The sequence below is a fragment of the Rhagoletis pomonella genome, unplaced genomic scaffold (genome assembly GCF_013731165.1).
Source record: "Rhagoletis pomonella isolate Grant_MI unplaced genomic scaffold, Rhpom_1.0 Rhpom_scaffold_00008, whole genome shotgun sequence".
Classification (NCBI taxonomy): Eukaryota; Metazoa; Arthropoda; class Insecta; order Diptera; family Tephritidae; genus Rhagoletis; species Rhagoletis pomonella.
Genome location: NW_023458562.1, coordinates 13,061,114 through 13,087,105, shown reverse-complemented (window position 1 = coordinate 13,087,105; position 25,992 = coordinate 13,061,114). Strand labels below are relative to the sequence as shown.

Below are 25,992 nucleotides of genomic sequence, written 5' to 3'. Positions count from 1 at the left end.
TTCATAAGAGTTTCGGAGTTACTCCGAAAATTTCGGAGTCAAAAAAATAATTTAAATAGACTTTGAAAAGTCGAATACATAATGTTTTTGCAAAACTATTTCAAATACATATGTATGTTTAGCTACTCCAAAAATTTCGACAGCACATACCCGCAAAATCCATAGTATACATTTCTGTTAATAAAAAATGCTTTATGACCCAAATTTGAAGTTTCAGACTTACTCCCAAAATTACAGGAATAGTTATATGAAGGACCTTCAAAAGCCTGATGTGTTTAAAAAAATTTTAAACTACATATATAACAAATGTTTAGAGCTACTCCGAACGTTTCGGAATCGGCGATATTATTGCAGTACCTAAAGTCCACATTAAATATGTTGTTGCGTCGATAAAAATGCGTTTTAGATTTTATTTACTTTGACGAATTAAAGCCCACTGTTGCCGATATCTTTTCCTAGCATTTCTCTCGAAATCCTCCAATCCAACAATAATTAACTTTTCCCGAAAATTTGGAAGGAGGAAATTCGAACTTCGAAAGGGCTGTTTGCCACTTATTTGACAGCTCAACTCTGCCATTTAAAATAAAAAAATTCTCAGGGAATTTTTATTCGTAATAGGAGGAAAGGGAAATGAAAGAACACTCTCAGGGAGTTTCTTTTCAGAATCGGTCTCTATATATATTTTAACACCCAAATTCATAAAATATAAAGAAGGCTTTAACTGCGTTATAAATCGAAAATTTGTATGAAAATGTTATAGAGCTCTATAAACCTATTTAATTTTGTATGAATTCATAAAATTTTCGTAAACAGCTGTTGCCATTTGACATTAAGCATTTCGCACTAGCTATATTATTTAACACCGTTCACGCTGTTTGTGCAAGACAAAGCGCCCATTTTTGTCTTTCGCATTTTCTCATCAAAGAATGAACTCCAGTACTATCTATTATTTCGAAATATTTTGGCCAAAGTCTTTTAGTCTATTAAGTTTTATAATTTTGGCGGAAAACCGCAACATTTTTTGGTGAGGCACCCTAATGTACATATATAAAAAAATTAATTGTTATTGAATAAATTTCCCACATTCACATAATATTCAAACATATGAAATTGTTTAAAAGGTGATGAAATATTTAATATATCGTCATTATTTTGACACTGCTCGCGCTGAAATCGTCCATTAACAGGTCTATTCTGCGCTGGTAATAAGAAGTTTGTAACCGGTAAATAAAGTTCCTGTCAATTTTTTAACCCTTTTCGCATTCTGTGTATTCTTGTAACCGGTAAATTTTGTTACCATCTCATAAGCTGGTAACAAAGTATTGCCCCGTGAAATATGCAATGCCAGAATTTGCACAATTCTTCATAGCTGAATTGCTGAATATTTTAACGGCATTACCAACGTTCCTAGAATCGCGGTGACAAGAACTGGTAACATTTTTTGGTAATAATATTTTCCGGTTACAAAATCTTCGGTAACGTGCAGAATAGACCTGTAAAAGATATTCTATGTAGCCTTAAGATGTTTCATTTTTTATATTCCCCGTTTTATGTATACTAGTATGACAATAAATTTCTGATCTTATGGCAATTGAACCTAAAAGTCGCCTCCTTAGGGTACTCCAACCAACTATTAATTAAATATTAATAAACAATAGCTAAAAAGAATTTACTTTATCACCATAAACTTTAGTCGTAACTTTTCGCGTGAAATTACCGAAATACCCATAATTTTCGAAAGAGCTATTGCGCCTTAACTTATGCTTCGAGTTGATGTTGTTGTTGTTGTTGTTGTAACAGCATACAAACTCCCCAAAGACTTTTGGGGAGTGTTGCTGGAGTGACAGTCCTTGACCAGATATAAATCTGGGTCGTTCCGGTTACGTAGACCCGACTGTCGTGGGAACGGCTTCGAGTTGATAACTGCGATTGCCTATCAACGCTAACACTTTTCAAGGCTACTCCTAAGCAAAAAAAAAAATTACTACATACCCTACTAATGATGCCAATTTAAGTTCACAACATTACAGCTGCCTACATTGTTGTGCTTGTACAACTTACTTTGTCTCCTTACGCTTTTTATTGCATTGCGCGTGACGCCTATATTAAGTGTTAATGGTGTCAAAGGTGTTTTGTGTGAAAATTTGTTGCAAACACTTTCACTTTTTTGTCCACTGATGATTACATTGTGCTCTTTGAAGCCTTTCTGTTTTGTATGTACTTTTGTTATTCACACTAAAATTGTTGTTTGTGTACTTGCTCACACACTTTTGCTGAGTACTACTTTGTCACTCGTAACTTTGGTTATCCTTGACAAAGAGATTGGCCGTGCCGCGCACGTGACTTTGCATTCAAAGCATTGCATTAAAAGTTTCTTCTTTGGAAAAACATTAGCAGCTATTTGCTTACCGTTGTTTACAGGCGCAGTTTTTAGGCTTTGTTCGCAGTCTTTTCAAAGAGTTGGAGGCCACGCGTCAAACTTGTTTCTACGTTTAATAGCCATTTTCTGGTAATAACTACGAGCAATAAAAATTTTTAAGCAGAGCAAGAAAGCATAAGCATAGTCAGAGTAAATTGAGGCTATTGCTGGTTTAGTGTCGGCGGCATAATTACTCTCTGCTAAACTTTTTGCCATTGTTTGTTGTAATTTAAAAATGTAGGATCAAAGCATTCAAAGAAAAATTGGCGCACTTTGTTCTTTACTCAATCATTTTTGGTGCGAATAAATTGCCAATAACACCAGGTGAGAACTTATGTTGGCGGGCAAACAACTAGGGGACGCGACATTTTAACAAGTTTTGGCTATTAAATTTTATTTTTTTGGTTTACTTAACGGGTATTATTTTTTTATAGAACTGTATCTCACAGCAAAACCCATGTAAGTGAAAATTTCACACTTTTACAAAACTTAAAAAAATTGCACGAATTTAAACAAATGTGCATCAAAATTTCAAACTTTTTATTAAGATTTAAAAAAAGTCTAGGTATGTAGTTGTGCATTTTCCTCAATATAAATACAATTTGCGAATATATTTTGAACGGCAGAAAATGGGGACGACATCAGCAAAAAAACTTAATGGGCTACAACAATGAATAATGAAATTGTTTTCTAGAGAATCTGATTAAAAGGGTGGAAATGTTGATCGAATTTTCGTAATTTTTATACAAAGTTTGAAATTCGGACATACATGGTTTTTGTTAAATAGTGAGCTAAACTTTTACAAACATATAATAAGCGGTAGATACTCCAAAAAACCGAAACTAGGTCACTCAGCAAATCAGACGCTTTGAATATAAGAACTCTTAGAAAATTATTGCTTTTTTACGCAAACGCATAAAAACTTATAGAAATCAAAAAACCACTCCAGTTCAGTTTATTGGAGGTCAGCTAAAAAGTTTTAATGAAAACCACACTTTCCGCTTTAACAAGCAAACAACAACAACAACACCAGTAACATAAAAACAAATTAAGCAATCAAATTCACTTACAAAATTCTTTGATGCCACGTGGCAAACATTTAACTTCCCGCTTGCTGCATCTAAGCATTGTTTATAACAAAGAAAAATCGTTTTGAAATGTTAATGAAATACGAAAATTGCAAAATTCAAAAATTTGGCGTGTATTGTTTGTGGTATATAGGTGCATACGTCATAGAAAAATATTTTCGCCTCGCTATTTCGCTTTTACAGCTAATTCATTCACTAACCGACAGTTTGTTTAATTTACAGTTGCCGGAAATTTTTGAAGAAGAAAACTATGAAAAATGTAAAGGCGTGCTAAATTGAAATGTATTATGAAAATAAGAAAATTTCAAAATACATACGAAAAGTGAGTTTTGATTGAAAGCGTGAAACGTTTGATGTAAAGGGGAGGAATGCATTTTTTTTAAGTGCATGTTTAAAAATTTTAATGTACACAAAAAGATTTTATGAAGCACAAATCCGGCTCAAGCATAGATGGTTAATAGTATTTACAGTACTTCAGTCAGTCTGGCTATATTTAGTCGATATTTTTGCCAAACCGCCTATCTTACGGCACTCAAAGTTTACAGGAGAGCGAAAGAACGGATTTTCTTTGAAGGCATTGCTTTGATAGGCGTCACTTTCTCTATGCCTGGAGTTCAGGGCTACCAACTCTCACACACTCACGGTTATTTTGGCGGGTTTGCAAAAGCATCGCGGATTTGTAGGTGTATTGGACCGGAATTGCTTAATATATAGATGTATATCGGATTTTACAAAATGGTAACCGGTACAAAAAAGCTATACATACAAAGCGATTATTTAAAAAAAAAAACATAACTAAAGAAAATTGGGAACCCGGGTTTTTCCAAATTGGTAACCGGTAGAAAACACTTATTTATTTCTTAAATCACTGTGAATTAACCCTTGTAGGAGTAAAGTTCCAACATATTTCTTTGATCACAATATTTTTCTGAACAGCATGGTACCTTTTTTTATCCTGTGCGGAATTTTTTCCACCTTAAGTGCTATATTGACTCTACTATAGGATGAAAAACCCCAAAGTTTGGCAAAATTTTTTAATAATTACGTTTTTACACGAGAAAATGCTGATCAATTTTACATGATTAGGCTGAAATAAACAAATAAATATTTAATTCGAGTTTAAGGGCGTAATTACCTACCGACATAAAATCGGAGACCATGTCAGCTTACCCGACTTGTATAATGGCATTTTCGTGTTAACCTAAACTCGCCACCACTTGATGGTACCTTTGTCGTTGCTTCTCTCTCCCTCACTGTCAGCAGCAATTTTATATGTTGATATGGACGGCAAGTGTGGAAGCGCTGCTCCATCGGTTGGTAACTGACGGATAAGTCCTGACTCCGCATCACATTGGTACCATAGTCATCGCAGACGCGTACCGCGAAAGTGTTTCTAATGTTAACACCGCCGAAAAGAAGCCCCTCTACACCCTTTGGCTGACTCTAAAGGTGTTTTTCTTCGGCAGTAAAGAAACTGCCTAGCTGAGTCTGAAAGCATAAGCGTAGTACAATGCTGCGGTAAAGATCTGCGACCGACTCAGCAACACCTCTAGTCTGACCAAGAAAGAGGAGGAGAAGTTAGCCTCGGCAAATGCTGGAATGCAAAACCGAATGAAAAAAGTAGACAAGATTATGTTGTCTTGTTCGGCAGAGCCTGTACTCCTTCACAATCACAGGTAGAGGTGCTCATGCCGCGTAAGTTAGGCCAGAAGGTATGCTTTGTCTACTGTAGCAACATTTTCCGAATAAACAATCCTCAGCATAAAACAGATCTTGAAAGGCTCTTATGATAAAGTGCGGTAGCTTTGGAGAAGGCTGAGCTAAATGTGCTGCAGATAAATCTTCCTTAACCTCAGCCAAAACTTGGAAGGAGTTTCCACTTGGTTAAAAATTTAATTGAACTTTAACTAAGAGAATTAGGTACCTGAAATATGGGTATCAGTCGAAATCAGGTTGTAGTTTGAACATATTTTTAAAAGGGTTGCCGCCAGTTTAGAAAGTTAATTTCAAATTATGGAACAAGTTATATGAATATATATGGGTGTCAATCGAAACGGTTTTGAAAAGCCTTATTGCTAAACTACATGAACATGGGTTGCAACCAATCTAAAAATTCAAATTCGAGTTGCAGAAGGAAATTAGCCAATTGATATATGTATCACAATATGGGTTTCAGTCTAAGGGGTTTGTTGTTTGAGAACCATTTTATGAGGGTTGCCACCTTGTTTTAAATACGATCTTGTTTAGTTATACACCAAGTTATAGGACATATTAAAACATGGATATAAAATGAAAGAGTATTGCGAAAACTTTAGTTAGAATTTAAGAATTGTTGGAGGTATTTTAAGAGGGTTGCCACCTATATAAAATTGAGTTAAAATTATTTAATGAATTATATGTTTTTAAATTACACGCAAGTAATATGGAATAATAAAAATATGGGTGTAAAACGAAATTTCCTTCTTCATCTTTAGTTTGAATATTTTGAATATGTCTTTGAAAAGGGTTACCACCTGTTTAAAAGCTTTTTTTTACTTTTTATTTTTATTTATTGAATCTGCCCTGCCTAAGAGCCTAACAATAAGTTTTCGAATCTTAATCTATTCACTTAATTTACATCCCCTAATTGGGATGAGTATTTCCTTAACTGGCCCAAAGAAAATATTACGACAGGGCTGGTAAGTCATTCCTACGTAGTCTTGAGGTCCTGTTGACACGCAATAAAGATATTGCTAAATGATTTGGGTGCACTAAAATTTTCGATACATATTTCGTCTTCCGTCGTTCTATTTCGGTTTTGGGGGTTAAACTACGTGTCAATCAATGGCGGACCCACGGGGGGTGTTTTAATACATAGACGCCATATTATACATACATATGCGGCATATTAAAATACACCCCGTGCGTCCGCCACTTACTGACACGTAGTTTAACACCCAAAACCCGCCCGATGGATCCACCACTGTACTTCTGGTATTCTCAAGTCGCGATGAATGTTCTCATTTCGGATATACCAAGGTGCTCCGGTGATTGTTCGAAGGATTTTAGATTGCGCACGACGACGGATTTCGATGTTGCTACTGCTCGCGTTTCCCCATAACTCGCATCCATAGGTCCCTATCGGTTTTAAAACTGTATTGTAAATAAGCACTTTATCTCCAGACTCAGGGGTGAGCGAGAGTTAATAAGCCAGTGAAGAGATGAGTCCTTTTAGCCACTATTGGTTTCGCCAAGTAAGTCGCCTGTCCAGATGGACCCCTAGGTAAGTGACATGATTGCTTTGTAGTATCTGTACGTTGTTCAAAGTCAAGGACGGACAGTTACTCTTATTCAGTGTAAATGTAACTTGCTTCCATTTTTGCTCGTTAACCTTTATTCGCCAGTTTGCAAGCCAATTAGCAAGAGCTTCCATATGATTGTCTAGGAGCGACTGATTATGGCAGTGTCATCGGCAAAAGTGGATATTATCAGGCGGTCATTTGTAGAAATATCCGCGGTGTATAAGACATACAGCATCGGGCCAAGGGCACTGCCTTATAGCACTCCAGCTTCGAGTGCATGGGCTTCAGAGATGGTGGTGTTACATCGAACTGCAAACTTTCTATTATAAAGGTATGACTTAAGCAGTTTGTGTGTGCATTGTGGGAGTAGCATCTGTATTTTATACATAAGACCGTCTAGCCAGACGCGAGCAAATGCCTGGGCGACGTCAGGAAATATTGCAGCGCAATATTCCCTCTTTTCAAACGCTGTTCAGATTTCGGTTGTTATGCGATTTACTTGCTCGATTGTTCCATGTTTTTCCCGGAAGCCAAATTGGAGAAGTGGTATTACATTGCGGGCTTGCAGATGTGGGGAGATGCGCAGCATAAGAAGTTTTTCGAATAATTGCGACACACACGGTAGCAGGCTGATGGGCCTATAGGAAGATGGCTGCGTTTTGTCCTTTCCGGGCTTTGGTTTCATCACAATAGTCGACATTTTCCATTGGTGAGGGCAATGACAATTTTTTGTGATTGCGTTAAATAGCATACAGATTCAGAGTACAGCACAATTTGGTAGCTCAATAATCATTTAAGTCGTGCCCTGCAATGCAATAAATGCAATTTAAGTTATTTAAGTTGAAACATGCATCACAATATGGGTATCAGACTGTAGAGGTTTAAGATGGGTTTAGTTTGAAAATATTTTGAAAAGAGTTAAAGAGCGAAAAATGTGAAAAGCTAGGCTGAGTCCAAGTATGTTCAGTTCTATTAAAAAAACACTCCTCATGTAACACGCGGGTGAGAGCAAACCAGTTATTTTTATATATATATATATATTTTTTTTGACATTTTTCTTTCATTTGAATTTCTACAAATCTTTATAGTTGAAAATGGTTTCAACTTTGTAGTCAGCTAAATTCGTTAAGTAACATTTTGAGCTGTTTTTCTTCTATTTTTGTGTCGTTTATTTAATGGCTATTATTATTATAAATGTCTGGCACAGTATATAATCAGCACCATACAAAACAAATATTTGAAACTTAGTACAAAAATGATGAAAATTCAACAACCGTTAACAATTACACCCAAAAATTTCAAACTTTTCACTCAGAACTTTTAGAAAAGTTTTAGATATGCAGTTTTATAGCACATTAAATTTTAGAAGGTTTAGGTGCGAATTTCAAGACGCTAGAGAATCGCGTTGATCTTAAATTTTTTTTTTGCGGCTGGGCTAGGCATTTTCCTTCGTATAAAAAACGTCGACAATACTTTATATGGAAGAAAATACACAAAGCCATTAGCAAAAAATATTAAAAATCAATGCGATTTTCTAGCGCCTTAAAATTTTCGCTTTAGCCTGCTAAAATTTATTGAGCTCTAATGACCAGAAGTGTAGCATACTTTTGCAATTCACTACAAACTGACCACAAAATTTATAAATTTTTTTCACTCTTTCATTTTTATTTAAAATTTTTCTTTCTTTCCATATTTTGCATTTCATTTCTTCTCTCGCTAAGTAAATAAAACTAAATACAAATTTTGCTGATCGAAAGCACTTTACCCGACTGACCCCGACATTCCGTACGCAAGACATTGGGGGCCGCCAGTAAATCATTTCCTTGCGTTTATTTGTTGTCTTAACAAATATTTCTATACATTTCAATTGTTACAATTTGTTGGAATGTTTTTTTCCAACAAAAATAGTTGGAGGCAGCGGCATTAGCAGCAGGCCTAAGTGCTTTTGTATTTTTATTACAAACTTGCATACTCATGTGAATGTAGCAGAATATTGGTGGGATGCGAAGATGCAGAAAAAGTTAATATATATCTAATGGAATTATGATGCATAAATGCTAAATTAATTACACAAACAAAACCCTTAATTGTTAATAGTGTACTTATGTGCATTTAGTACATAAAAAAATTTGCTTTTAATAGTAACTCATACGCCCCGTCAAACTAAGTTAATTGTACTTCCATAAGTTTCCGTAACTGAGCAGTTATTTTGCTCTCTTCACATACTTTACTTTTCTATATTATTTTTTGTATGTCTTTATTATTGCTCTTTTCTTTTTGTTTATTTCGTTCCCAGCGACACATCCCACACTTCGTCAAGGTGGCTGCCTTTTTACGCCATTTCCCCTTTAGCTGCCAACTGTTGCCTTTCGCTATTTTTGTAGCTGCCAAAAAATGTTTTTTTTTTTTGTTTCAGCTGATACTATTTAGTTTTTTATGTTTTTCTTTATTTCATTTTTTATTTATTTTGTTAAAGAATGTCGGCGCGCCACCATTGACCGACGGCATAGCGTCAATGAATCTTTCACACCATTTGCCAACTCATTTATCTGCTCTTTCAGTCTGTCTTCTATTCTCCTTTTTTACTGTTTCGCTATTAGAAATTCTTCTTTGCTTTTCACGAAATGTCTTTACCATCGTACGACCTTCGCGTTTTTTTGTGTAGCCTTCAAGGTGAATGTGAAAAAAAAAAATAGGAATTGCTCTTAATGCTTCTTGACTTTTAAAAAGTGTGCATTTCTTTAAACTTTTTAGATATTTATGTACATACATATTTGGATTTGCATAAAATGATAGATTTTTATTTTAATACAATTGGACAAGTTGTATGTTCTAGCGTGTGAGTGTAAAACAGTTGCAATGCTCGAATCAAATTCTTCCTTATAAAACATTTGACTGGATATTTATCAGCTCTAAGGCCATCCTAAGAAGATGGCATAAGCTAAAGGGTAAGCAACAAGTGTTTATGTGCCTTCATTTCCATTTCAAAAAAGAGTCGAAAAAAGACTCCTAAAAAATTTGGTAGGAATAGGTTTGTCCCCGCAAAAGAATTGGATAAATCCGAAATTCCTTGAAATCTGCAATCTTTTGCGAAGTGCATACGATTAGCGCCATGCTCATGGTATCCTCAATATCAAACATCACTCTAATCTGAATATTTCCCATAACTTTTTTTATACGCTTATTTTGTATGCTATTTTTTCAAGTAAAACACTCATTAAAATTACCCGATGAAAACTCCTCTCATCTATTGAATGTATATCCCTTGCCAAATAAGCAGTGCTGTGCTTTTAATGAAACGCGCTTTTAATTGCTTTGATGAAAGTGGCGTAAACAAAGTAAGCTGCCTTTGGTGACTTATCAACTCCGCTAGCTGAGGAGTGAAATGAAAGGCAAACGTGTCAAAAGCAGAAGGCAGCTATCCATTGTTGGAAGCTGCAAAAGTGCAGATGGAAGTTTGAACCATCGAAGCCCTACAAATGTACAAAAGCAGGCCAGCTGGGACAGAAGATTTTTCAGTCCAGAAAGATGCCCTGCTGACACCCAAAATTCGAAGTACGTGTTTTAACAGCTTTTGTCTATATGTATACGTATGTATAAATACATATCAATGTGTATACAAAGGTTATCCGAATAAAATAAATTTAAACAAATAAAATTTAACTAAATTAAATAAATTCACATGAAATTCTATTAAAAATACAAATTACAAAAATGAAATAAAAGAATAGAAAACAATGTCAAAAGGAAAGAAAATAAAATATATACAAATAAAATTAAATTAAATTTAAGACAAAGTTAGCTAAGCGCTAAATTTCATTACAAAAATAAGTAAAATGAATAAAATTAAATCAAAAAGTAAGAAAATATAATGAAACAAAATAAAATAAGTGAATTAAAAAAAAATAAAAACTATAATTAATTCAAAGGAAATAATATTAAAAAAGAAAAATTAAAAAATTAAAAAAAATCAAATTATATAAAATAATAATATGAAAAAATAATAATCAAATCAAATAAAATCTAATCCAATCCAATAAAATGACAAAAGAAAGGAAAACAAGTTAAAGATAAATGAAATACATAAAAGAAAAAGGAACGAAAATAAAATAAAATATGATAAAAAAGAAAATGCAATACAATACTATAGAATCAAATTAAATTAAATTAAAAAATAAAAATAAATTAAATAAATTGAATTTAAAGTAAGCAAGAAAGTGAATGAAAAACAGGATAAGTAAAATAAAAAAGAAAATTAACAAAATTTTAACAAAATAACATTAAAAAGAAAAAAGTAAAACAGTTTCAAAAAGAAAAAAACTGAAATAAAAGAAGCCACACAAAATAAAGGATTTAATCAAATAAAACGAATTAAAATAAAATTTATTTAAAAAGCAAGGAATTTTGAATTAACTAAAAGTAAAATAAATTTAAAAAAACAAACTCAAGTAATATAAAGAAAAACAAATTAAAATAAAATGAAAAGGAAATAAAAATAGAGTAAAAGATAAACAAAATATAATTAATTAAAAAAGGTAAATAAAATAAAGCGAAACATAATAAAATGGAAAAAGGAACCAAAATAAAGGGAAGAATGGTAGCGAAAATATAATGTAAAAAATAAAAAGCATTAAAATAAAATAATATAAAATAAAATTAAAAATATATAATATAACATAGTATAACAAAATAAAAAGGAAAGTAACAAGTAATAATAGAAAGGAGGAAAAATGAAGGGATGACGGAAATTCGTTCCAAAATAAATCAGAAAAAATTAAGTTAAATAAAACGCAATAAAATAAAAAAGATAAAATCAAATTAAATAAAAAATTAAATAAAATAATAAAATCAAGTAAATTCCATTAATAAAAAAGAGAGGTGAAAACATAAAATAAATCAAATTTAAATTAAACAAGATAAATAGGCACGAAATATAACAAAATATAATACAACAAAAAAACAAATAAAATAAAATAAATCAAAAGGAAAAGGCATCATTTAAATAATCAATTCCCCTTATGAATTTTAGCAGTGATATCAGCTCTACTTTTTTTATTTCTGCAACTTTTCCTTAATGAGCTAAGCAGGAAAGTGTTAATTATCTCTAGCATTCAACAGGAAGGTTCTCGGCACGTAGATTTATAAGCGGCCGACTGATGATGTCTTCGCAAAAGGACTGATGAGGAAACAATAAACATCTAGCTAGTAAACAGTTGTGAAATGGTACTGGAAAAAAACTAGGAATCAACAACAAAGTAACCTTCTGGTGGATCCTGTGTCATTAGCGCTTCGAGGGCAACAATGGGGCTAACACTCTAGCGAAATGCGGTGCCTACCTGAGCCCTATCGGCCCTTAGCTTTTCTATGGTCCATCTAGAGGATGGAAAGACTTGCAAAATGCAACCGAAAAAAAGAAAAAGGCAGTCTATAAGATTGATTGCTCCCTCTCTTGGAATCGCAGAGTGGCTACTAAAACTTAGCAAAGATAATTTAAAAACTCTCACCGGATACCTAAGAAGATACTGCAGACTTACACGATATATCTCAAAAAGCCCCAAAAGTGTGTCGCTCTGCTGCACTGTGCGGAGTGGCTAACAAAGGAACCTAATAGATAAATGAATTCAGTGAGACAAAATTTTAATAAAAATCCCAAATCACAAAAAAAAAAGAAAAACTTGCATACGCACCCTAACACTTATTTGTTGTGTATATATTTCGACTGACACGTGTCTAACAAAGGACATTCATGTAAAAATGCTGACAAAAGTGGAATATTAAAAAGATAAATTCAACTGATATTTGTATTAAATTTTTGCTGATATCAAAGGACGGAAGCTTTGTATATGCACACATATAAAGCACACATATATTTAGTGAGCAAAATTAAAAAAAAAAAAAAAATCTTACCTATTTACCCACAAACCCTTTAAATTGCCTTTGTTGTTGCTGCACTCATTTCTTTGCCCTACTATGCACAGCTGCTATCAAAAGCTGCCAGCAGCTGCATAATCAGCATCTGCTTTATGCAACAAAATACACTAAGTAAGTGACATACTAACGGTGAATGAGTTGCAATTAAATGAGCGACTGAAAGGAAAATGCTTTAAAGGCAAGCTAAATGCACCTGATTTTACTAAAAATTTGGCTTGTACTGTTTACAGTTGTAAATATGTCTCATAATATTGAAAACTTGTGCCATCAACCTAACAGCCATCAACAGCGACAGCCGTGAATGCAGCTTGAGCTGTTAATGCAGCATGTTAATCATACGCCGTGTAGTACACCAATCAGACACCCAGTCGTGCAGGGTGGTGGCAGGCAAGCTGAGGCAAGCAGACCTTAGGGCGGCGTATCGTGACTACAGCTGCTCATTAATTTAATTAAGCGGTGACGATGCTGCCTGCAATATATTTACATGTGTGGTAGTTGGCAACATGCAGCATGTAAATAGATTTTTGTTGTACCAGTTGTCAGCGGCGCACATAGCATTATAACTTGTCTGAAATCCTGGTACCCGCCGCCTGAATCTGTGTCTGTTTATGATTTATTTATGGGAAACATAGAAATTAGGATTTTTGCGTGCAACATTTTTTTATGCTTTCGCATGGTTTGCAATGTGTATACAAATAAATGTATTCCCCCGACTTGCTATTTCTGTTACACACATTTGTGTACGCATTACACGCATTTTATTTACGCAAATTCAGCATTAAAATGGATGAGCAAATTGTTTTCTGCAAACACGTGGGGGAAATAAATTTTTTTGTTGTTGTATATAGTGCGCATGTGTTGTTTTTGTAATTTTAATGATGCCAAAATAAATACGTAGCGGCTAAGTATTTGCGGCGAAGGGTAAGAACAAAAGGCATGATTATTATTTATGCTTTGCTTGCGTATGTTTGTATGTATGTATGTATATACCATTTATATACATATGGTGTCAGCGATTTACGACGCTGTGGTGGGCAAATTAACAAGCAAAATAATATAGGAAAATTTTAGCAAAACTTGTTTATAGATAAATTTGTATATCAGTTGTAGGTATTTAGTAAGCATGATAACTTCTTGGGACTGCCGCACTATGTAACGCAGCGGCCAAAAATGTTAAAATCTACATGCAGTGAAAACTCGAATAACGAATAACAGTTGCTTCATTACATCTATAATTTTGTTATATTTATAGAATATAAAAATCCGCAATACAATGAAAAATTATTAATAAAATAATTTTCGTAATAAATGTAGCTTGGTTTTTACATATTTAAAATTCGCTATGTAGAGGCTTTTGAGTCGACACTTCATTAAACAGAAGCTTTGGCTAACGGGATTTTGACTGTTAATATATTTCGATGGTTTTCAAGCTCAAAATTTCTCGTTACACTATACATACCTATGGAGCACTTTTGTACGGAAAATTTCGCAACAAGGTTTTTTTTCAGGAGACAGCAAAAATATTATAATATTCTAAGGTGTAGACACCTTTTTTTTTGTTACATTCGCAACTCCAATGTTATTGATAAAAAAAAAAATCCTCAATATTTTTTTATTTTTATTTTTCATAGTGCGGTTTTCTCAAGTAACTTTTAAAATTTATCTGCGCACAGATCTGAGAGAGCAGAGGGTATAGCATATGCTTAGCTGCTTTTAATTGGGCGGGAAAGATTCCGTCGAGTGCCGGAGGTGTGTAGAGTTGGAAGAACATTCTATCCAATTCCACCTTGTCAAAACTTACGATGTCCTTTACTTTGTTTGTTATACCGTTGTCAAATCACAAATGAGAGGAAACTTCTGAAAAATTATTTCGTGCCCTTGATAATGGTGTATGTTGCTTAATTCTAAATGAGCTTGCGAGAAAGAATATGTCGGAATCTTGGTTGATATCAGAAAAACTTTGGGCACGTCGAAAATAAAAAACATTTAACTCAAACGGCGGCCAAATGAATTAGAGTATAAAAAACTATTTAAAATTTAATACTAAAAAGCCAGCGTTCAAAATTTGATTTCACATAATTTCGGCTATTTCGGCTTGTTGTATTTCAACAAAAATAAAATTATATACTACGTGTATATAGTATACATTTCAAGAATAAATAATAATGAGATTCGATAGCGATATTCGCAAATACTGCCGTGATGGCGACAGCGTAAATAACTGTAATGCAATTCCATGCTGGCAGTCAGTGCAGACGACTTCAAAATTCAATTTTCGATTGTGGAAAGTGAAGCGGACGGCAAAATCAAAAAAAAAGGATACAAATATGCAGTTGCAAATAACAATATTCACACGAAAATAATAAACTCAAATACTTGCATATATGTATGTATGTATGTAGATATGTGTCGGAGATGCAGACTCATGCAACAAACGCACACTTGTTGGGCGAAAGCCAGCTGTTCCTTTTCGAGTGCTACTAGTTGCGTATTTATGATACAAACTCTTTGTTTTTTTTTGCATAAATTTCACTTGCCGCGGTGAATGTACGCAACGACCCAATTTAAGAGACGCGGCTGTGCAAAAAAACGATGCAACAATTTGTAGCCAATGCAGCAACTTAAAAAAAGAAAAAAAGCTAAAACCAAAACATAAAAATAAAAAAATGCAGATAAACAAATGTTGGCATGCGAGCATGCATATATCCGCTTGAATTTGTGCATACAAGTAGGTGTTGGTATGTACATATACATATACGAAAGCGGGCAAAGTCATATGCATGCAACAATATATGCACATACAACATTGTTTTCAGCGAGACAGCAAAGAGCAAATGGCGTTAACATTTTGAGTTCGTCGTTGAAATGCAGACAAGTGGATGTGCTCATTTGCGCTGTTTTGTCTACATACTCGTATATATATTGGTTATCACGGTATGGGTATGACTATAAACATGTATGCATGTTTGTACGCCAGTGGCATGCAGTGATTATGTATGGCATAAACAAGTGCACAAGTCGCGCAACTAATTGAGCCTGTAGGTGTGTGTTTTTGTTTTTGTTATGGTGGAAACCGTCACTGCGGCTGAGTAACGTAATGACGTTTGCTTGATACATAAGCGAAAAAATATTGAAATTTTTAAATTCAGCGGCTGAAAAAATTGTTGTTGGCAACATTGAAATAAATTCACTAGACGTCTATGGGGATAAGTGAATTGTTATGATTGCTTATTTTGAAATACGAATGTGAACTTATGTATATATATGAATATATAATTTTGTCTTCTTTGGGATGCATTTAAGCAGTAAACTGCATATGCAGCATATAGAGAAAAATCAACTCTTCTCCGCCAAACGAATCTGAAAAATTAGTTCCCCTAAAATATTTGACTAAGTTTTAAGATCATGCTTGAGATTGAAAAGAAAATGAAAACTGAAAAAATTTTCCCAGAACATTGCTTCAGATAGTAACACAAAGTAAATATAAAACAACTTTTTCACCCTCTAGCGTTGCACAGCATTTGTGTGAAGTTTCCATTCACGACTCCGCCTTTTGGGTGCTGTGCTGAAAATTTCGCTCAGTTACACCAATTTGTCTGAAAAAGTGTCGACTGGTCTTTCCGCATTTGACCATTCCACTGTGTTTTTGGGCTCACTTGCTTTCGTAGTTCACCCTTGGAAGAGGATTGGAATAATCTTTTCACCGAAACATCTTCATCTATGCGTGCGACATGTCAAAGCCTGTGTAATCTTTACTATGAACTTGACTATGTCAATCTCATTATAAAGCCCATAAAATGTGTCATTTCATCTTCTTCGACACCCAATGCTCCCACGATTTGGGCATATGTACATCTTGCGCAGAATAGTGTATTCCCGCTGGACCAACTTCTTTCACTTCCTTCATTAAACTGAGTGAAGAATTTCTAATATTTACATAAGGACGTACTAGCTCTTTGCCGCCGCCTTGAGCCGCTCAGTCGGTATTCCGTGGGCTCTAGAAGTGATGTTTTATTTAAACCGCTTCATTGCTGTTCTCACCTCGTCCTGTTCATGTATGGAGACTTGCGCTTCATTCCTGGGTTCTTCGTCCTCAAGCTAGCCACCTGGCTTCCTATTCAAACGCGCTGGGAGATACTCCCCTACGTCTCAAGCGTATACAAATAAAATTGGTGTAATCAAATTTCAAGTGTATGCCATTGAACAAAAAGAACAAATTAGAAACGAAAATTTCAATGAAACCGAAAGCTGAAATTTCCCTTGCAAATTGCTTCCTAAGAACTTTTATGTATTACTCGTATAAGTATTAAAATTAAATTAACTATAAAATAAAAACTCACATTTATGCTGCATAAAAATGATGAAGATGGCTAAAATGAAATGCGCTGAGCTGAGGGAAGTGAAAATTATTTGAGTATAAAATTATTTCTCCAACACATCTGCATGAGTTTAGAATTCAGTATAGAGGTCTACATGCTATTCACTCTCATGTATGTGCACAAAATTATTTGGTAATAAACATTGTTACTTACGAGTGTGTGAGTGAAAGCAATCTCATACAACTTGCGGAACGCGCTTGGGAGTGGAGGCGTAAAAAATTTGCCAAGTTAGCACAGGTATAAAATTAAATGCAAGTAAAATCGCAAGTTCATATGACTACTTATATATACAACTACGAATGCATAGACATACATATGTGCGTTAGAGTGCCTCACCAATAAAGGGTATTGTGTTTCCATCGGAATTATAAAATATATTATAATTGAAGACCGGCGCCAAAATATTTCGGGACCATCTTGAAAATACCTCTAAAAATTTAATTTTTTAAATTCCGTTGATACATTTTTTTTTTTAATTTTTAATACAGACCTTAACTTCATTATTTATTGGTGTGATTTTTTGCTAACATTTTTTTTTAATTATTTTATTTATAAATTTTTTTTTTTTTATTATTAAACTCGATTTTTGAGGTATTTTCAAATCGTTGCAGCTCACGTAGACCTTCATATTTTTCTATACAATTTTGGCGGCTATGTATAATATAACAAATATTATAATTCTGATGAGAAAACAGTAATGATTTTTTTTTGTATTGAGTTGATGCACCCTAATGTATGTCCATTAGACTGGGTCGCCAAAATGAGTATGCAATACCCCACCTAGTTTTAAAGCTTCCTTTGAGAGAAGTTAAGGGTCATACAAATTTATTCGGCACTCCATTCCAAAGTCTAATACATGGTTGAAATGACAATTTTAAATACAGTATAACTTTCACAATTCCTTTTACCCTAGAATGCCTCCTTAATCTACTAAGTTCAAATAACTCATTTTCTACACCATTAAATACAACTTTAGCCCTCATAAAGTTACACATTTAATAACCGATGCTTTTTTCCCTTGAAGCGTACGTAAAAATAAATTAATTAACGGAAAAATTACTGACTTGTAATTTTTCTTTCAACCGGACTAAATGTTGATGTTTACGGTTAACTCCTACGCCATGGCATGCAAAAAACTTAGGCAGACCGGCTAACAGACCAATAATAAGTGCACGCCTTCAGTCGTTGAGTTTTGAAATACTAAGTTTTGGGTAATAATGCAAATTACTGCACAATTACTAGACGTCAGTTCGCTCGCTTGCCGTTTTTTCTGTGAAAGAGAAACTTAAATTCACTCTACTCTTCTGTTCATTGATTTATTTCTAAGCTTCCAAGGAATTTTATGAAGAGTAAAGTTTCATTTAACGGGATAGAAATTGAGATAGTTGCAAAGTTTTTTCAAATATATGGTGACCAACATGGTCTAATGTACATTAGCGTGGGCCGAAAATCCGCTTCTTTAGATTTTGTTTTGCCAATAGCAAAAGTATGGCTCATTATGCTCTAAAAAAAATATATTAAAGCTTCAATAAAAAAACCTGAAACTTGTCTTTATAAAAAATATGATATTAAAAACAGCATAATATAAGTTTGTTTTCTTCACAAAAAGGACCTTTCTGTCAGGATTTTAATTTTTTATATAATTATTAATTTTGAAATCAATTTTCGCCAATAAATAAAGATGAAAAAATATATATATGTATATAAATAAATTCTTTAATAAATTGCATTATTTCCGAATATATTAGTCCTACATAATTTGGTGTCTGGACCTTTTTTGTAGAGAACCAAATTTGCGATCGAAGAGAGCTAAGAAAACAATTTTTTCAATATATTGTAATTTCATAGACTTGGGCGAGCGTAAGATACTAACAAAAATGTTCACCTTTCGCGCAGATTTTTCTTAGGGAATAATGGACATGTTTGCTATTAGTAATAAGAATTATAAAAAATCAGATTTTCGGCCCTCGCTAATGTATCTATGTATGCATACTTAAAGCAAAATGTCGTCAAGTAGTTAGTTTATTTACGAAATTTTGATATTTGCAATTTTTGCATTTTATGCGCATTTGGTTATAACATATTCACTCATCATTGCGCTGAAATGGGTGGATAGATGCAAAAGATGCTGGCAAATTAGGAAAAATTACATTTCCTTTTTCGACGCTACGGCTGTAGTAACTGCGCTTCCCGCCCTCATCTGAAATGCAAATTTCATTGGCACTGTTGCTTAACGGGATGGGATGCAGCGAAAGTAAAAATTAAGTTAGGTTATTTAGCATGCGAACACATTAAATTTGACGCAGGTGAGTTGCCTGCTCGAGTTGACGGTGTCAATGTTAATGAAGCTGAGTAGGTGCTGCTGCTAGTTGTCGGTCTTTGCTTGCGCTACTATCAGCGCCAGAGTGCTTTACTTCAAATGACTGTCGCGTAATTGGTATATGTGGCATATAATGAAGGCGTAAAAGCATTCAAATGTGTTGATGAGGTGCTTTATTTTTAAATTTTTCCATCTTAACAATTTTTAGTGTTTGCTGCTTCTCGCACATTGTCGTTCCTCTTATTTTTCTCAGACACTACGCATATTTTTTTTTTTTTTGTTTTACTACACTTTTCCCTGCAAGCATTTCTTAATTTGCCTTTTAAATTTCATTACCACTTCGTTTGCTTGCGTTGTTGGTCGCTTTTCTCCATCGATGCAGGAAATTTGAATTTAATTTGGTATTGCCGCAGAGAGTTGTTGTTGTTTGGTTTTTTACTGCTTGCATCCAATTACATTTTGTTACTAGCACTCAAATTCCGCTTAAATTATCGCTGAAAGTGAAAGTACTCAATTAGCATTAAACTGTTTAGTGTGCCACTTTTGCTATGAAGGTTACTCATACGCCGTGGCACAAACGTTTTTGTTTCGATTCATTTCCATGTATGTACATATGTGTTAGCATATGTGTATATGTATGCACATTAAAATTTTCTATTCTATTTTCTATGCATAGTTTTCATTTCATTCGTATTTGCCATTCACAAATTGTAATTCTCGAAAAAAAATTCTAAATATTTTAGGTAAGTTCAGATGGCCGTCCACAGTTGGGATTAAGACACAATTGAATTTTGTAGTACTTTGTGGTAATTCATGAGTTTGAACACTTAGCACTATCCTCGCTCAGGATCAGAGTTGATTTTTAGTCTTACCGCCAGAACGCCGATCAGACTTTGGGCTGTCAGAAGCACCACCAAAATCGAGTGCTGGGGCTGTTCAAGTGTAAGCTGCCTCCTTGACCGCCCCGATCTAGTCTGAATCAGAGGAATCTTGTAATTAGGAATATACTAGTATCCGCCAAGATGGCAGCTGTTAGTATGCCCATCTGTCCAAAACTGAAATACACGTGGCCAGTTTCGCTGCATACCCGGTGATGTCGTTTTAAAGATAATCTTTCTCGCATACTCATCACTGTGTCACTGTGGACTCATACAGTCTAATTTGAAAATATTCGGACATGATTGAGCAGAAGGTCAGACACTTCCTGATCTATGTCGAGCACACAAGCATTGAGTTCAGTACTCTGATTACCCATTTGACTATAAAAATACGCTATCTCCCTCAATGGACGCCACACTGTTGGGCGGAGTATTTGCTGCTTCTTTTCTGGCAGCCACTTCTATTACAGAAGTCTGGAAGCTTTGACTCGATATTGATGGAGAGTTTATGGCAGAAGAACCATCGGCAACCATCAAGTGAGTTTCGACCGTAAACCAATTCTTTGCTCCCCTCCTCAGCCACCTTATCGCACGAAAAGCTCCCTTGAGAGAAAATGTCTAGGGAAAAACTTAATTGCAACCATTTCAGAAACGTAGTGACTCCGATATAAAATCGATATTTTCAAGAATGATCAGTAACATTAAAATTCCTCCGAGTCTGATCGTAGCTCTTGCCGCGTGTTCAGCTAGGCGTTAAGCCAAAGAGTAAGATGTGTCTACCACATACTAGTAACACCAACAGCAAGTGCCACAACGTCTACATAGACAGTCACCCGATTGAATCTCCATCCACTAAAATTAATAGTTTGCAACCTCTATCCTGAGCAGAGGCGAGAGAAACCGCCCTTTTGGGTTGCCTCTGTATAATCTAAGCCGCAAACAGGCGCCATCCTACATAATCACAGACTAAGGTGTGGTTACAGCTTATTCCATTGGCTTTAACCCCGATCTTATGTAGAGATATGGATATTTCCTTCATTATGGTGTCGTTCAAAGCCCCTGTCGATGTTACGGAAGGCCCATTGTGCAAAGCTTTTATGAGTGTAGGCTTCCTATATCTCCAACAGAATTGCATACAGGCCGATGTTCACAGCACTTTTTTAATAATGCTGAACTTTAAATATACAATCTTGAGGACTAGGGTTTCACTTGGCCAGGTAAATCAGTTTCATTGCGACTCCGGTAGAAACGAAGGCAGATTGATTGGACTAAAGTCGTTAGAAAAAATCATGAAAGCTCTTTCTTTCGTCCAGCAATTTGGAAATGTCAGTGGAACCCCCGTGCCTTTCTCGGATGAAGGTTTTTCCTGGAATCGGGTTTCAAGCAAAATGAGCATCGCTTTATCAACTCCCTATGGGCTATATTACGGAGTGGTCTGATTGATTCCCTCAGGTCATAAAGCTTCACTCCAAGCTTAGTGGGCATGAGCTCTCAACAGCTGCATGCAGAATTGAAAAACTTTGACAAGATCAACCAGTGAGTCATCCTCCCTTATAGCTGATTAAAAATAACTGCAGATCTCTGAAGGGTTTGCTAAAAAGGTGCCCTCTATTCCGAATAAATTAAGTGTAAATATGATACGAAAAGCATAATCAGTAAAGACCTACCAGTCCAAGGTACGAGATACTAACTCCGTGGAAAAAGATTGAAAACAAACAACTCCTCGATGGCAAAATTGATAAACATCTGGATATTTCCTCTGTTGCATATAAATAGGTGCTCGCTTATTGTATTTTCGAAAAGTCACTCATCTCAAGAATTTGCTTCTGAACTTCCCTACATAACGTGCCACATTCTTCCTGCATTTAAACTCCATCAGCGCACTTCCAGGTAACATCGGAAAGGATTCCACACGTTTGGCGTCCTGCGGCATGAGAGCTGAGCTCAAATAAAGTTCTTCGTTCGCCCTCTCATCGCCATTGCTGAAATCAGATAATACATACAAAGATATATGTACAAGGTGGTCCAAATTCAAAAAATCCACATTTTTTGTTATTAGTTGGTTTTTAGTTTATTCGAAGGAGCAAGCATTCCCATTATTTCCTTCATGTAGCAGCCTCGGCTAGCTCCGCTATAGCGCATCCTTTAACTCAGTTTTCCAAGACCCTGGTGACGGTTTCTGGCTCTATCTTACCCAATTTTCGAATACTTTGACGGTCAGTTTTTCCACTAAAGTGTGCGTCAGAAACATATGTACAGACAAGAACTGAACATATTTTTGAAACAGATACGTTTTTGGCTGTTTTGCTGAAAATTTTCTCACTGAATTTTTAGTTCAAGACGCCCTCCTTCTGCACCCTACAGATGCTTTTTGATAGTTGGAAAAAAGAGTTACCTTGAGGTCATTCGAACCCGGCATCTTCTGAAATGTAACAAATACTAGCAGGCTCCCCTGCCCGCTCAGTCACTGCCGACTACGTATATATGCTTTCAAATGTTCAGCTTTAACAAATAAAATATAATTATTTCTTTCGAATAACATCAACATATGCGAACGTTTTCCAGATACGAAAATGAGTGAAAATTAAGTCATCCGGGTAGGAAAGTCTCACTTTTTTCGATACGTAAATGAACGAAACTTGTAGTCGTTTCTGGATACGTAAAATTGTACAAGGCCGAACTGTCGACAAAATTTACGTATGTACATATCTCTGCTGGTTGGGAACTCATTTCTTGCTTGGAAAAGTATTTCCAAGTAAAAATAGAACGAAAATTTATTTTACACGGTAGCTTTCAGTGGCAAAAATAAGTAAATTAAGTAGCTCCTTGCTCCTTTGCTCGGCCCGGCTGCGAAGCCCTGGTTCAAACGTAAAGTGATTTATTTTGTTTCGTGGAGATATGATACTCACTTTCTGTCAAACTGTCACTCTCAAAGAAATGATATATGGACACCTCTATCCAAACTTCTTGAAAAACTCTTTAACGCCATCTTCCAAACAGGACATCACAAATTCTTCAAGAACTAAAGTGAAGTAGTTTTTTTTCTCCCTCCATTTCCACTCGCTTTGTTGCTCATTTTGTGAGGAGAGTATTGTTGTAATAGCACACAAAAAATCCGCGTACCGGAAATGAGGCTAGCTAAAAAAAACCATAAACCACAAATTTATACTAAACTACTTCCTACTTCAGCGTCCAAAAGTTCTCCAGCTGCATCAACTACACACACACATATGTAAATACATTCGTATATTGAATACTCAGTACGCGGTCTGCTAATGAAATTTTACATTACCTACATATATACACACACCCACACTACCGAATTGGCGAATTGCTCATTAATTCTTTTAATGTGGTTGCTGTGGCAGCGGCAATTAAATTGTGTAGTAACAACGATGGCACAGGCAAAATTGTGATAGTGTGAGCGTGCGAAAGTGAGCATGAACGGGTGAGGACTTATTGTTGAGAGCTACATATTGCAGCATTTATTGGCCGAGTTTTAATGTTTTCGCTGGCGCTAAAGTTCAATGGCGCAGACTTTGTGGTTAAACGTCGTTTTTATGGTTTTGTTTTAACTTTCTTTTGCATGCACGGAGTGCCTAGCAACTGTTTGTAGTTGGGTGTAGAGAATTAATTACGCTGGGTAACCGCGCAAAGCGTGCTGTCTTTTGTGTAGTTTGAATTTTCACACGAAAGGTTTATTATGGAGCCGGAAGCAGTTCATTATGGAAGAAAAAAGCGAAATTAATTAAATAGTTTTATAAAAGAAAAGCGTTAAAAGTTATGTGTCCACTTTTAAACAATTAAGTGGAAAATGTATTGAGAAAAGCTATACAATATTAGTATCGAACTCTATACCTTATCCTAAGCTGTACCGCAAAAAAAAATTTTGGACAAAGTTGCCACCTACTTGGAAAATTATATTCAATGAAAGATTTTACTACTAAATTACTACTTACAATAAGGCAATAAAATCGAAAATTTTCATTATCAAACTATTCTGAGGGCATTTAAAAAACGGGTTGGCACTCTACTAAAGACTAAAATTTCGTTATCGAAAAAGGTGAAACATTTTTGAAGAAAGCTAATCAGTATTAGTATCAAACCTAAGGCTTTTTAACAGTGGCCGAAATAACCGTTAAATATATACATATGACGATTTTAATTTTTAAATCATTCCAAACCCGTTATTTTTTTAATAATCGTTACATTTGGATCTTTATTTTTTCGGTAACAATTAAACGTTATTTGTGATTTGATTTTTTTTTTGATAAAAAGTAATCGTGCTTAAAGTTTTTATGTTATTCGATCATTTTTAACCGTTGTAATAGAGAATTCGTTTTCATGACCGATTTAAATTTTTTATAATCGAAAAAATTAATCGTGACCGAAAAAGTAAAAATCAAAAATAATGCTCAAAAATTAATCAAAAAATCAAGAAATAACGATTTTTCTGTTCAAAAAAATAGAAGTGATAAATAGCCTTTAAATTGATGATTTGATGAATGCTAACAACCGTTATCGTCCCTGCTTTTTAGAAAACTTCAATACAAAAATTTTTTTGAACCGCGTTGCCACCTAATTAAGAAATTAAAAAATTAATTGGAATGGAAGAAATAAAAAATACAATTTAGAAATAAAACTAATAATATTTAGGATCACGTAATTTTCAAGGCATTCTAAGTACAAGAGAGCTGCCACCTTTCTACAAAACAAAATTTGGTTTAATAGATTACTGTGTTAATTAATATCAAATAAAAGTAGTGAAATGAGCTTTTATTGAGACACATAGATCCATTGGGTTACCAACTGTAATGAGAAAAAGAATGAGTGAGACTGGGCCACGCTACAGGAATGATTTATTTTAAATTCATGAAGTCAAAAAATCAAGAAACATTTTATTTTAGATCTGATTCGCTGATCAATTCAGAAATAAGGTGAGATAAGGTGAGTTGATGTGAGGTGTGAGTTAAGGTGAGTTAATGTGAGTTAATGTGAGTTGAGGCGCAGGTGAGTAGAGATGAGGTGAGCTGAGCTGAGTTGAGGTCAGTTGAGTTGAGGTGAAGTTAGAAGATACATACAATATGCCAAATATATATCGTACACTGTCTTCAAAAATGTCACAACTCAAGAAAATTAGCGTCGATTTTTTTTATAAATCGTTTAGAAATATTTATCTTCAATCAATGCAAATATTTGATCATCATGTTTATATGTATTCTAAAACTAGAAATTAACTGTTATATATGTTATTTTATTTTTATTTTTTGTTGATTGCGTTGAGTCTGTACGATCCACAAGCAGTTATATTTCCGGATATTATTTTTGAGTTATGCCTCTATTGTAGAGGATGTGCGATATCGTCATCTTCAATTTTATCCTTGTTTCTTTTCTTTATTGCTAATCCTCTCTCTATTTCCATCTTTGTCTCTATCTCTATCCTGCTCTTTATCTTTATCTTCATCTATAGCCTTATATTTTTTCAAGCATATCCCTATCATAGACGTTGTTTTTATTTTTTTCTTCAGCTAAAAACGTATTTACCTTTATCTTTACCTTATATTAAGTATTTAAATTTGCCTTTATCTTTGCCTTTACATATCTTTATTTTTATTTTTATTTTTATTTTTATTTTTATTTTATTGTGATAATCTTAATCTAAATCTTATACTTAAACCGCTGCTTAAAATACATTT

General features: G+C 34.4%; 1 protein-coding gene across 2 annotated transcripts in view; it reads left to right on the top strand.

The window, feature by feature from the left end:
- LOC118744214 (probable serine/threonine-protein kinase HSL1) overlaps positions 1–25,992 on the top strand; it is a 113,581-nt gene that overhangs the window by 3,313 nt on the left and 84,276 nt on the right. The gene's annotated exons all lie outside the window — the stretch shown is intronic.